A 15,113-nucleotide genomic window follows, 5' to 3' on the forward strand; every position below is an offset into this window, starting at 1 on the left:
GTCTGTTTCCCCTGACTGCGCCTCTCAATAGTCCACATCAGCCTTCTTATCCTCCACCTTCCTTCAGACCACCGTGAGACACGGCTGGCATGTCATGTTCACCGCTTCAGCGTTTATCTGACAGGTAATTAACAGCCCACTGAATTCGCCGCCAAGCCAGACCATAAAAATCTTTACCCCAAAATCTTTTTGCCAATAGTCTATAAACATGTTTTGTAATAATAACAGTGCACGGAAGAGGTCAAATATAGAAATATAAAGTAATAAACAGTAGAACCTCCATTTTTCTGATTAATGGGTTCCAAAAATGCTCACTAAAGTTAAATTGTATGAAATTAAAAGCAATATTTCCCCCCACCCCACCTTACCCTGTACAAGATAAGTGGTCTTGATGATGACACATGGATAATAACTGCTGCTCTACGTGAAACAAAAATGTCTTATTTGTTGCTCTCCTCTGGCACTGTACCAGTCGCCTTAAAGTTATTCAAGCTCTCATTAAGCGACCAAACCTTGACCCAGAGAGTCCCCAGTCCCCTCCTCCCCGGCTCGGTGACGATGACCGAATTGGATGTCACAGCACCGACTGACCGGGACAAGATGGTCGGTGAGTGTGTGCAGGACCCAATAGCAAAGAGGCGGATGAATTGGTCGGCAAAGGTAAATGGTTTTATTTCACAAAAGCTGCATCAGGTGTTGGCAGTCCAGTGAGAGCAGTTCCAGGTCAAAGAAAGGAATCCGAGGGGTTGCAGGGTACCAGGGGCGGGAAGCAAGGAGCAGAGTATGAACAAGCTGTGGAACACACAGAACAAGGCAAGGTCAGGATACTAAAAGACTTGTCGGGCATACAAGGAAAATGGGCTTGATGTACAAACTCGGAAGTGAAAGTGTTGATCTGGTGACAAGGTGGAGCAAGGGCCCTGCTTAAGTCCTGTTGTTGATTGGTAATTGATTGCACCTGGTACCAGCACCATAGACTCATCAGCCCGGAAAGACACACACACACGCACACACACACACCAAAAGGGAGGGTTTCAAGGTGCAGGGCCAAGAGCCCTAACCCCAACTCCCCCGGAGGCGCTGCTATGGAGAATTCTGCATTGACCAACTAGACCGGGTTTTGAGGACCACTTCTCTGAAGGTGTCTTCCAGCAGCGCTTCATTTGATTGAATGAACTTTCACGCGATTCTAGCTTACATTGCATCATATTATATGTTATATGTTCGAATCTCTACATCCATTGCAGCCGGATCAGCTTGGAAGAAGGATTCCCCCATCTGCGGCCCCTTCTCAAGGTTTCTCATGTTTTTCCAGATGTTCTTTTTTGGGAGAGAGTTTTTTCCTTGCCTTTTTGTGTGATAAAGATCAGGGGATGCCATTAATACAATATTTGTCAAATGTGGGCTTGTCAAGCCCTTTGAGACTCTTCTGTGTTTTATTGCTATCTAAATAAATTGGACTTAACCTGATCTGACGAGTTTACTGTGTTTAGGAGTTTGACACACCACGCTGTGTCTTGCTAGGCATTCTGGCAGACACGTCCCCACTGCACCTGCTAATTTGGCGGCAGAAAATAGACTAGACTTTTGAGACGTTGTAGAAGTTGACGAGCAGGTGGTGTAACACAATTTAGGTAGATTTGTTCCAGGTGCAGGCTGATTGTACGCTCCGATATGTGCGGTGGATGTCTTCTTAATTCATTCATCAATATGACATCATCCCAGACCCTCAGAATAATTGGAAAAATAAATTAATTGTATGCATTATTATCTTTAATATATAAATATATATATATATATATTCCAAAATCAATGGCAATTAAAACAAGACTGTTGTTGCATCCTTGCATTGCACCAAAAAGTGCATCCCTTTGGCCAGATACAAAATGAACTCAACTCTCGAGCTCTAATTGAAAATCCTTGATGAAAGCAGACACAGCTCATTAACCACTGAGCATGCTGTGACACTGTGAAGCAGTGATGTGGCAGCATCTTGCTGGGAGGGAACTGGTGCTGAGTGGCGGCTGGTGGAATGCAAAGAAATACCATTAAAATATATACATGTGTATTTGGAATGTAAAATAAAAATAAATGACCATTTTTGAGTGACCCGTTACTGGTGGTACTGGGAGTCTAGGGCTAGCCTGGATATTGTAATATGATCAGGAAAGTGTCTGCGTTTGATCTTTATTTCAGAGGTTGGGCCCTTTATTCCCCTGAGCTTACTGCATATAATTGAAGTTGCAATAACATCCCCATGGTTTGCTTGTTAGCTTGCCGGGGTGTCAAACTGCCCCCATCACCCGTGTCTCAAAACTAGCGTATTTACATTGCCTACGCTGGTGGAATTATGATATTTCACATTTGCCCCGAAGCTTACACAAAACCAGTAATACAATCTCAGTAACACGTAAAATATCATGAAGCAATTTTATGGGGGGTGTAAGTGAAATGATCCTCCAGAAAAAAGGCCTAGTAAGAACATATATTGGGAGACTTGATTAAGAATACTTCACCTCTACTTGAGACATTTAATTTCCCTTGCAGTGTTGGTCAATTGCTCCGCACTTCATGGCAGCATACCTGCCCAGAGCAAACTAATGATTCTAAATTTGCAAATGATGTGGACAAAGAGTACTCAGTCCAGAATTTGACTAGTTTACTTTTTTAATCTAAAAGTCTTTTGAGTCAATGCTTTACATAGCTCGAAACAGCATACCACCCACGCACTAACACCCCCCCCCCTTTCATCTCCCTGCCACAGCGATCCCTTCGGCAATTTGCCTAATGACAATAATGACCAAAATAACATTGGATTCAGTCACCCAGCAGTCATCGCCAAATGGAAAAATACAGCGAGTATAGAGCAATTCATAGAAAGTAACCATCAATTCAGACAAGGAATTTAATAAGCATTACTTTACATTTTTGTGGATTTGAGGGATATGTCATTAAAAAATAAATAAATAAAAAAAGAAAATAATATATATATATATATATATATATATATATATATATATATAATTGTATTTTTGTATGTTTATGCCTCAGGAAATTGTTAAAAAGAGAGCAAAGACATTAGTCATGCCAGAGCAACATGGTGAAAAGTCCCTCAGTTTGAAATGTGCTTGTTTGTTCGTGGACTGTGAAGTGGTGTGATGTGCCGCAGCCTTTCATGCCGCCTCACCGCTGCTCTCTGATTCTAATCATCACAAAAGCAAGGGAAGAACCTCGTGTCCACCTGCTGCCTCACAGCAAGACTGACCTCTGTAGCTGAGTCCACTTGTTCATGGGCTGATTAGAAAAATGCCCGTTGCCTTCTATCAATTCCTTCATCTTTCCATTCGCCCCTTTGCGCTTTGTTGGTCTCGCCCTGCTGTGTTTCTTCCTTCCCCACGGAATCGATCCACGACAATAGCATACTGAGCTATGGGAATGTAAACTCAGCAATCCTTCAGTCAATCTTTCTCTTCATTTTAAATATCGAAACACCTCTCTTGATATTTCTACAGCTTGGTGAATATCCAAAATATCAATGAGACCTCACAGGCTGCCTGTGACTTTTTCATCATACGGTTAAAGGTCTTTAGCTTGTTTTATTTTCCGAAGGGTCTTTTCAATATCTCATGAAGGCAAAAACAGAAAGTATTGGATTGAGACTGTGAGGTGGAAACATATCATTGACATTCTACCTTCTCATCTTGTCCCGGTTTGTTTTTTAAAAATAAATTTTTTTGTGACTCCCTCCCAAAAAAAAAATCTGTGCAGAGAAATAGTATAGACAAAATTCACTATATACCTTTTTTCAATTTAGCTTTAAGTATCATTGGCAAAGATGCTAGGCCATCAGAATTAGACAAATAGCATAGACAAAATTCACTATACACCTTAGACAACTTTACCGTTTTGGGAATCATTCCCTTACACATGGGCTGCCAATTGACATCGAGGTAGCCTACAGTCAGTACTTACTTTACTCCATATTTTTCATGCTACTATATTCTATTCATGCAGCACAGCAGCACCCATTCTTGAAGAGCACTTTTTGTGACAACTGCTGACAAGTATTGCCACATCCAATATGGCGGACATGCAGATTTATCACTTGGATTAGGCTAACAGTTTCTGCAGCAGAATAAAAAGAACAAAAAGGAAGAGAAAATCACTTAGTATTACAGGTGTCCAAACAACAATCTCGGACATATTTCCGATTTTATCGGTAATAAGCATTTGCCTCGATAGAGACACTCACTACTATGCTTATGTCACTTAATGAGGAATAAAATGCTTGAATGGCTCGTCCATAAAATATAAAACATTGGGGCATTTATTCTATATATATCCAGAGGTTGAAGTGGTTATAAATAGAGATGTCATATGACATTAAAAACTTGAACTTTATTATTTTTTGGTTATTTACACCTACATACATATAGGGCTGAATTCACAAAAGGATGGTGTGACTTTTGCGTGTTGCTAACCGCTAAAAATGGAGCAAACTGATACATAGCAAGATGTGTCTCGGTGCCGGTGGTATTTGCTCGTATTTAAATGAGGTAACATGAATATATTTGATGGAGAAAGTGCCTACCTGTATGCAAATGAGCCTCATTGATAAACAGCGTCTAATTCACTAACGCTAGCGCTAATAGCCACACGCAGTTTGAATGACGCCAATAACGCCTGGAAAAGTTAGTGAAAAACTTGGCGCTCCATTGTGGAAGCCTCTTTTTTTTCCAGCGGACACATTACGACTTGTGACATCTGAACAGTTTGAGGTTGTGCTCTTAAAATGTTTAAGTAAACAAAAAAAAAATGATTAGGCTGTGGCACATACAAAATGTCTAAATATTCATTTTTCAACAAGCAATTAAGGTAAAGTATTTGTCCTTTTTGGGGGAGAATTTGTTCTCTGTTCATAGCAATGAATATATAATATATATTATTATATTATAATAAATAAATAAATAAAAAATCAGCGACTTAATTGGCATCAGCTCACATCAGACTGAAAGAGACTTTAACAGCATCAGCCAGAGCTAATTACACACTCCTGTAGCTACGAACCATAACCAAGTGAGGAGGCTCACATTTGCAATGCTATAAATAACATGAGTGAAGGATTAATTGTTTGGCTGGGGTGTTCGTGAAAGGCAAAGTCAACACAATGAAATACATGTAAAATCCACATCTGCCAGAGTTGGGAACGTTGTTATTAAAAGTAGCATGCACACGAGTTTAATTTGCTATTTCCTTTCTCCAGCTGCTTCCCGCTGGCTTTATATGAGAGACTGGACAGATGGAGAGCTCGAGCAGGTGGAGATGTTGGCTGGGGAACATACAGTGGCTGCATTTTCACTTCTGCCGTCTCAGTTTCATACCCATGACTTGTTGCTTTAGCAACAGAGGGGAATGGATTGTCAACCCTTCCTTACTGTAGCGTAGCTCTTCTTTTTTTAGTCACACTGAAAGTCTGCATCTCATGTTTTTACATGAGTGTCGCAAACATTCTACAAAACGGGCCATGATTCTTTTGATCGTTGCAACGTTTATTTTGAAGGCCACTCTCACGAGAAGAAATATACACGCGATACAATTTTTTTTTTTAACTGAAACACCAAGTTTAAAAAAGATGGGATGTAGCTGTACAGATTTTCCAATCCACTTAAATCTGTCATTTACGCACCTTTATGCAGACGCTGTGATGTCAAGATTGCCGGAAAGGTGAAACATCATATTTCACCATACTTTATTAGACCCATTACCGTGTTTTAGTTGGGATATTTATTATCAAAGAAAGTGAACTTCTTTTTCCACTTTAAACAGCATGGAGTGATTCTACTTCAAACATGGTAAATAGCAGTGACTGACATGACCTTTGGATGATTATTTTTTTTTTTTTAAAGTGCTCCCAATTTTAAAACAACTGGAGTCATCATAACAATGCAATGGTAAGTTGGGTGTTTATAATTATTTTGTATTTGCTTTTCAGATGGTTATTACAATACATCTAAATAATAAAGTGACTTGCCTCGACCGGCATAAAAGGAAGGTTAGACATCATTGATCTAGGGAACGGCAGGCGCACCCTATTTTTTATTGATAGACCTCCAAACATTTAGATATAAAAAAAAAAAAATTCAATTGAATTTAATGAAGCACAGAATTAAATAACTTTGAATGCATAAGTGCAGTCACATTGAGAATAAAGCAAATCATGAAATTGTGGAGCCGAAATGTCATTTGTAGGATTTTTCATTTTTATTTTTTTTTAATTATTGAACAATCTTTTCTGATTTCTATAGTGTCGCTATCCCAGCTCTCTAGTGTTTGCTCATCTCAGACAGGTGCATTAATGTGAGTACCACATGGTCATTCTTGTTTTTTGTTGTTTAGATTTTTTTCTTTCCCTTCCAGCGTGCCATTGTAATGCTCACAGCTCTCGAAGTTGATCAGAAGCGCTGATGTAAACCCACGCTCAACGAGATCAAGATGCGCATTTGGCAGCAATTGAAAATGATCGTCGAAAATCCCATGATACACTCTTGTCAAGTTGTGATTTGGTTAGGGTTGAATAATATTAAATCTCTTTAGAAACTAAAATCTAGTCTCTATCCACTGATTGTTTTTGCATGTTATGATTCCTTATGCCGTGGCGGATGTTTGGTTACTGTCATTCTTCATATTCTTTTTCCTCCAGTACAAATTAATGTCGACCTAGCAGCCGCCAAGAAAAAAAAACTTGATAACAATGGTACACTGGTTCAAGTTTGCTGATTAGTGTCCAAGTGCAGTTTGTAGGCGTGCTAACAATATAAATAAACACAAGCCCTGTAGTGTTAAGCGTGTTCTGTTATTGTCTCACCATCTAAAATCCTCCTCCATTTCAAACTCCCTCGCTGCTCTGTTGCCATTGTGCACCCCGAGGGTGGGCCAAGAGCCAAAAAAAACAACAAAACACCAAAGCTAACAGCAAGGACACTGAACTTTTGAATGATGACATTAACAAGCTAGTAGGACCACAACGACCTACCGTGATTATGTCTTTATGTCGCAAATAAAGTCACTGATTGTCGGTGAATCATAGCCAGTAATAGGCAATTTGATTCACAAGGCAGAAATAAGTATGTGTGGAATTATGAGTGCGAGAAGGTGTCACACGTCTCACTTTATCGTGTATACGGTAAGTATACGTGAGTATAATCATAGAACTGAATTTCTACTTGAATGTATTTACTGGATGTATTATGTACCAAGTTTAGATTATTCTAAATGACAATAAAAGTAGATGAAATTCAATGTATAGAATTAAAATATGTGACGTACTCTGTGTCTCATCTTTGTTTTCTTGTCACTCAATCGAGATGATCACACGGCTTAAGACTTTAAGTATGTGCAGTCAATGTTTTGGGTACCATATAAGTAGAGCTGGGCACTTGACCCTTTTTTGGCAGTCAGTCCCGTGCCCTCTGGCCTTGACCAGCCGCCCTTATTCATAAAAATTGTCGGCCCCCGACCGCATTCCAACCCCAGATTATGAGTTTAATGTAATTGGAAAATCAAATTTTTGCTCTTACATACACCAATTGACATCACCCACATGGAACATCAACTGCATTTAGCTTCAACCCCACCTATCTCGCCAGCCTGTGTTACCTTTGACCCAGGTATAGCAGCACTTCTAGTATTGTGATAAAATCTTTGGATCAAATCAGATCCTGAGAGTATTTCCCATGAAGGATGAAAAAAAGTGTCAACAAATGGGATTGGTAGAGCACTAAAAAGCAAACAATGTTCTTTGAAAATCAGCCCATGCGTATAAACATACCAGTATAAACCAGCATTCTGGATAAGGACTCATGTGTAAGCGTTCATTTCGATGAGGGCTGCTTTTGTGACGACAGCAGGAATCTGCTTGCGCTAGATTCAATCCACAGCTCAATAGCATCTGTGAAATGTTTTATATTGTCAAAAAAAATGCTTTGCGTACAGTCTCAGGCACAGCAGTTGGTAAATCTGCACACTCTAATGAGATCCAATACAAGAGCTGTATCAACATTCTGCCGGTTTGAAAATAACAGTTGTGATTCACAGAGGGGCCAGAGCTGTATTGAGTTGAAATGACTTGCATGCATATTGTTCTGGATATGCGCGTAATGAAAATCTCACAGTAGGAAGATGTGCAGTTCTACACCGCTGCAAACTAATGAGCCAGCCATGCTGGTGTTAGGGCTTGACAATTCAAATATCTTTGCTGTAATTGTTTGGGGCACGGAGTTCCGTCTGTTGGGGGTCCTTCACTCGCCTAAGGTGAGGAGCGGGACCTGAATGCAGTTGTAAGGATCCTCTATTTAAAAAAAAAAAAAAAAAAAATGGAAAGGGCAGATTGGATTAGTATAGTTCGACAACACTTCAAACTGCACTGAAGGAAGACAAGAATGTGGACGATTAAAAACGAATTATCAAATGATGGTAGGATGAGTGGAGGCATATTCAGGTGGCGCTTAAGACTCAACAGTCTTGGAGGAGCCTTTAGTGGTTCTCGCCTTTGAACGTTTCCTATTTGTAGAAGAACACTTCAGCTGCTCCCTACTCACATTGAAAAACTGCAATGTACAGGCGCCAATCTTTTTTTTTTTTCCCAAGAGAGGAGTTTGTGTTTTGCATTCGAAATCTCATTTTACAACACTATACAGCACATATAGAAAGTGTACACACCCTTTTATGATCTAAATAAACGAGACCAAGAGAAATAATTTGATAACTTTTCCCACCATTAATGTAATTTAAAATTTGTACAGCTCAACTTATATATGTATTTTTTTGTGTGGGTTTTCAGTAGAGGGTAAATAAAGATAAAATGAAATTATATATCCTGCGTTTGGAAATAACCGATCACATTCAAAGTCCTGTTACAATGGCGTAAGCACATACCTACCAACATTGAAAGCGCTTGTTGTAGAATATTTTCTTTCTTTCTAGCAGAACCCGGACATTTTTGTGCAAACACTGACTGTTATTTTCAAACTGTTAATAATTTGTTGTACTTCGACAGAGGCCCCAGTTCCAGGGTAAAAACAAAGACCCAAAGCATGATGCTGCCGCGACAACACTTAACTCTTTTTGGTGTTATATTTTTATCAAACCTAACTTTTGGAATTTTGGCATTTAGGGCTGTTTTTCTTTAGGGAGAACTTTGGAATGACACAAAATCAAGGAATTCTGAAACAGAATAGTTGCAAATAGCAGTCAGAACTTTCAATGCTTCTGCGACAGGGCAAAAAAAACAGTCAGAAAAGCAACAACAACAAAAGGTGTGAGGGTTAATAAAAGCCTCTTTAAATGGTGGCAGATGCATGACTTCCATTTAGCACGACTTTGAATATAACTAGTTATTTCTGAATCATAGCCACACAGGGGGGTGCATACGTTTGCAACAACACTATTAGTTGTTTATTTTCCCTAGAATAATTTTTTTATACGTCACATAAGCCTTTACTGTAATTTGAAATGGGGTGAGTCGTCTTTTTATCGCCGCTGTAATCGTCCTTTTTCCATGAAATACTGGGATAGAATCTAGTGAGTTTTAGTATCGACATCTGCCAATTGTCAAACCAATCAATCTTCTCTCCTCTCTAACCTAATCAGCATCTGTCAAACTTGACTCATCGATTTGTGTTAATGGTGGTGATGATGATGTTTGCAGAGTGTGCTGTCAGCATTCCAACAGTGAAAGATTGTTTCTTTTTTCTGTCACAGCTTGCGTTTTGTGTGAGCATTCATCACGCCGACAGATTTCACTGTCAAAAAGCCAAGCTGTCACATATAATACACCTAAAATAGCACACGAAAATAAAACAAGACAAACAACCGAGGGAGTTTATTTGAGACATTTACTCTCACAATGGGGAATTTTGTAATGTTGAACATTTTGTCATGATGAACGCATTGCTGACAAGAAATGGAAATCCATCCAACCATTTTTTATTCTCCTGTTCATGGTTGCGGGGAGCTGAAGCTTATCCCAGATAATACTGGGCGAAACACTGAAGTGGTGAGTAAACCACTACAATACAAATAGAAAACTGCCACTTGGTGGGCTGACCACACTCGGGCCTCTTGATTAATTTACGCCCCAAAAATGTTTATTGAAGTTGTAATATAACCAATCGCCACTAGATGGCAGCTATGGCGTAGCTGTGCTTACACTGGCTCTTGTACTTCCCTAATATGCAGAACATACATAGTACCTCCATAATATTAACATTTTCTCTGTGTTGATTTTTTGTGAATAAAATGCACAAAAAGAGTTATTGCACTTGTTGGTTTATTTTTCACCAGTTTTGTGCCGTCCTTGTGTGACAATTTTTATGCAGGTACTTTGCACTGGAAGAAAAATAATTACGCCATGGGGTTATTTTGTTGTTTGATTCAAACTGTTTATACCGTAATTTCTGGACTTTAAGCTGCTACTTTATTCTTTTTTTTTTTTTTTTTTTTTTGAACCATGCAGCTAATACAACGGTGCGGCTTTTCTGTGGATTTTTCTTTCACCGGTTTGGAAAATACACTGAATGAATCTTGGAATCTATTTATTACCAAATACCATTTAAAGCGCAAGCATTCAAGAGTGAATTCAAAGCCGACACGTCAGTTGCCACTGCCTGGACAAGAACGCTGACTTCAAATCAGTTATTCACTTTGCTCTTTTTCTCTTATTTCATTGTTTATATTTATTTCAATTTACTTTTTCTTTCTTACATGTAGGTATGAACTCTCAAATATACAACAATAACACATTTGCATGAATAAACTTGTTTCAAGTTTGAGATTCAAAAGTTTCATTTTGATTCACTGTTTAGAGAGCAGAATGTTACTTCCGCCGCATGAAAATTAGGACAGTTCACTGGACTGTTACAATACTGTACTCTGAGTCAAGTGAGTTTGCATTGTAAAATGTTGAATGAATTCTGAGCTAATTTCACCCACATAATAAAAAGGTCCATAAAACTTTATAAGCTTGATGTGAGGAACAAGTGGCCCAAAGTGCTTATAAATGTAAGATGATACATAAATTCAAGGATTGTCTGTACACGCTTACATCTGGCTAGATGAATTGTCATTAGGCTTGATTAAATGATTTATGTCATTGATCATCCTTGCTTTTTTTGTTCACGACTACGACATCTCTGGATGTGTACGTGAATGAGAATTCAGACCTTCTTCAAAGCTAAACCTAATTGCACACCTTCATAGAATTCATTTCACGGATAAAATGTGGAGATAAAAAGAATGGCGCAAATTAGGTAGAAAAAGGCTATCTTGATCATTTTTAAGTGTTTGCAGCATTTGCGAGAATCCAGTAAACGTTTCATATAGTCTGTCCTTTGAATTACAGTAATGAGCTGTTCCTGGGAGATTTGCCATCATATGATTTTAGTGGTTTCATCACAAATGCGCCTCTTTGGAAAATATCTGCATTGACTGCATTCAAAGAATACAAGATTTCAAAAGACTTCCTCATTTTGGTGTTCTTGTAAATCGCCTCGTCAATAAGCTACTGTGTTTGTCCCAACTGTCTTACAGATGGTACAGGTCCATGCTTCATTTGTGCATACTCCATCTTGTACTGTCTTCACCCCATCTCCATCTGTCCAATGTTCTGTTCGCCATGTTTACTTGTTCTATGGACTCTCCACTCGTCTGCTCTTTTGGTCCGCATATGTGCTAATCCTCAAATGAGTGTATTACCACAAGTCTGAAGGCCGACACGGAAATCACTCTCTCTAGCAGCGAGTTTGTTTGATGTCTGTTTACCTTGGTTCCTGGTGGCCCGAACCAGATGGTGTGATGGACTTAAAGAGCCTTAAAAGGATTGCAGTGCAGCTGGTGAATGAGTCGGATGCCAGCTTGGGCACATTTGAATAGTTTTCTTAGCAAGATCTCACAAATATGTAACTGAGGCGGAGACACTGTGATATTTCACTAAACACCATTGTTGGATATGGTTTGTCCATATGGTAACACTGTGATACAAAGCTATTCAATAAACAGAAAAACATACACTCGTAGATAGTTTTCGATCACGTGATCGTGAGGGATGAAACGGACAGACTCGTAGGCTGACTCATTTTAGTTTGTTGAGGTTTTTTTTCCTGTATAAGCCTCATCTGTCAGTGTTATTATTCGATTTTATAAATTTTCCCATTTCTTTAGGTGTGCTAATATTCTGACTAAAATGTAGACAGAGTGTGAAGAAACTTTGGACGCAGTGGCAAAGTCACAACACAATGGCAAAGTGGCTAATACGACCCATACACAATTGAATCAAACGCATCTTGCCACCTATTTGCGAACCAAACCAAGACTGTTTCACTAAATGACCCAAATTAGTTACAAATTTGAGCTGAAACAACGTTGATTTGGCACAACATTCGCGAGAGGGCTAGTTAGCTGTTAGCATAGTGGGGGTCAGTAGCCATTTTGGTTTTCAAATAATCCAACATTTCTGACAGGCGGTTTAAAATATCATTGGCCGATATCAAACCTAAGATGTACATTTTATAAAACTTCCTGAAAGGTGTAAACACTGGCAATTGGGATACAAAGTCGTATGCAATGTATTTTCTAGCTCTGGCCAGAGTGAGATCAGCTCAACTGATTTGTAAAAAAATGTTGTCTTGTGTTTGCCATGAGGTCTGGCTTTATTCCATAATGTTTATATTCCACCGATCACCATGATGTGTGTGTGTGTGTGTGTGTGTGTGTGTGTGTGTGTGTTTTATAACTATTTTGCTGCGCCTGCTTGTGCTGCTAATACATGTGACATTAAGTAAGTAGCACGTTCTCAACACCGATTGGCTGTCGCTGAGGCGACGTGGAAGAAAAAGACAAATGTAGAAAATCTGACATTCTTAGAAAAGCAGTGATGAACTTTGATTTGGCAATGACCGAAGCGTGGTTAACATAACCATATCAGAGTGACCATAACAGATTGGACGGGTGGCTCGGCCACTGGCAAATGACGAATGACAGACCGGGGTGGCCACCTCTGATATTATGTGATACAAAAAGTGAACGAGCTAACAAGAAAACATGATAGCTCAGGCGATCATCTCACACATCCGTGAAGTCACATCACAAAGTGAGCACCTCAGCTTTCCGCGACATGAACAAAAGGATGGCACACTCGCTCGCATGCATGCACAATCCCTTTGTTGTTACGTGTGGGATGTGTGAATTGACTTGTGTGTGCTAAGACTGTGATGAAGTGAAGCCCAATTTAAACATCCATCACTATATTGTTAATTTACATCACACTTTTATCATCTTTTTTTTTCATCATCATGCTACATTCTAACTTGATATCTCTCAAATGTTTTTGCGATTTTTTTCTTTTTTTTTTAGAACAGCAAATACCATCTTCTACATGCATACAAATGAACACATTGCATCTTCTAAACACAGCGCTCTAAAATAGAAAGTCCGAGTCACATGGTGCATAAGAATTGCTATGCTCATTGCGGGAGGAATTTTTTAAAGCCAATATCCACCAGGAGACTTTTCATTTCAAACATTCTCCAAATTAGAGCGCAGGCAGCGCTTTCAAGAACCATCCTCCTGCTGCTTTGTGCATGACTCAGCTCTTCTGTCCTCACAGTCGTCTTCAAGTGGAGGCATGACTCAAAGGGTCTGACTTCACTTTTTACATTTGTAGAATAAAGTTTTCAATGGCCTGTATTCAGCTTTGCTAACTCACTCTAGTGGCATCTTGACATAACAAGAGTAAAGTTGATCATATAATTCAGTCAAGAAAAAGAAGCTTCCATCCTTGACTAGATGAATATTTTAACTTGTGACATACCACACGGCATGCGGGATAAATATCTTTTTGCGATTTCAAATAGACTTAAAATAGTTGTGAGAGTTTGATGTGACTCGGGAAAACATCTGTAGCTTTTTTAATCGACCTGGCAAGAAATAATGCAGAGCAAGTATTCTCTTGATTTATTCTGTACACAAAAGGCAATAGTTCATTTTGCTCCCATGATACGATACAGTGGGGGAAAAAAAAAAAGGTTCCAGTATATAACAGATGGAGCTGTGATGTGGGAACACTTTTTGTATAGCGTGCCTTATCCGTCAAAGATCACACAGTGAATACTCGCTAATGAAGGCTGATGCCATTGTGCAAATGTGTAGGTGGACTAGGCACAATTCTGTTTATTGTACACTGAGCTATTCAACACAATGTGGGTAAAAAAAAATCCAAATAAATCGTGTCGTTTGACAATGGATTGCAAGTCTGCCCACGGGCAATCACAATCGGAATTGAATTCCTTCCCTGACCATGCTCGTAAATTAAAACAATAAGCTAGCACTCTATGAAACTGTGCTTTATAAAAACTGGACTGACATAATTACCTAAAAAACAATGTTTGCCTTTTTTTTTTGGGTGCTTCGATGCTTCTTCTTCGGTGCGTGTGCCATGCTGACGGTCATTTTTGCGAAATCATAACACAGACATAAATAAAGGAGATGGTCACAACTCCTCTGTAAACTGCACTAATATTATTCATTCTCTACAAAGGATAAAATAGATACGCCTGTGAGGATTATTATTTGAGCTGTCATTGTATTTATATTTTTGATTTTTACTTTACCTACAGCATTTCGCTTTCAGCTATGATTGCTCAAAAAATAAAGTGGAGTTTTGTGATTTCTGTCTACATGTGTTGCTCCATTGTTAGTGTTCAAATAGCCGTTGCTCAGGGTTATAACAACACAATGCTATTAGTTACCTTCCATTGTTTATTAGCAGCTGAGCTACGTTGACATTAGGTAAAGCTATGTGGTCGAGAGTTTGGCCGTTTTAAAACTTCTAGCAAAATCTAAATGTAGCCTTACTTGTGTGCAAAAATCGCATATGGCCGAGTATTTTATCTAGAAGTTTTCTATGTATTTCCATGAGATACAGAAAGAGCGGGAATCAAGTGAGACAGCAAAAATTACCTAAAGGACGTCCGTAGAAATTGAAATATTGACTAAAGACTTTGTTCTACCCTTTCACATTTGGTTAAATGACACTTGGTAAGTATTAAGTCTCTTACCCT

Source organism: Idiotropiscis lumnitzeri, chromosome 12 (assembly GCF_059441095.1).
Source record: "Idiotropiscis lumnitzeri isolate Australia: NSW breed Sydney's pygmy pipehorse chromosome 12, RoL_Ilum_1.0, whole genome shotgun sequence".
NCBI classification, from domain to species: domain Eukaryota; kingdom Metazoa; phylum Chordata; class Actinopteri; order Syngnathiformes; family Syngnathidae; genus Idiotropiscis; species Idiotropiscis lumnitzeri.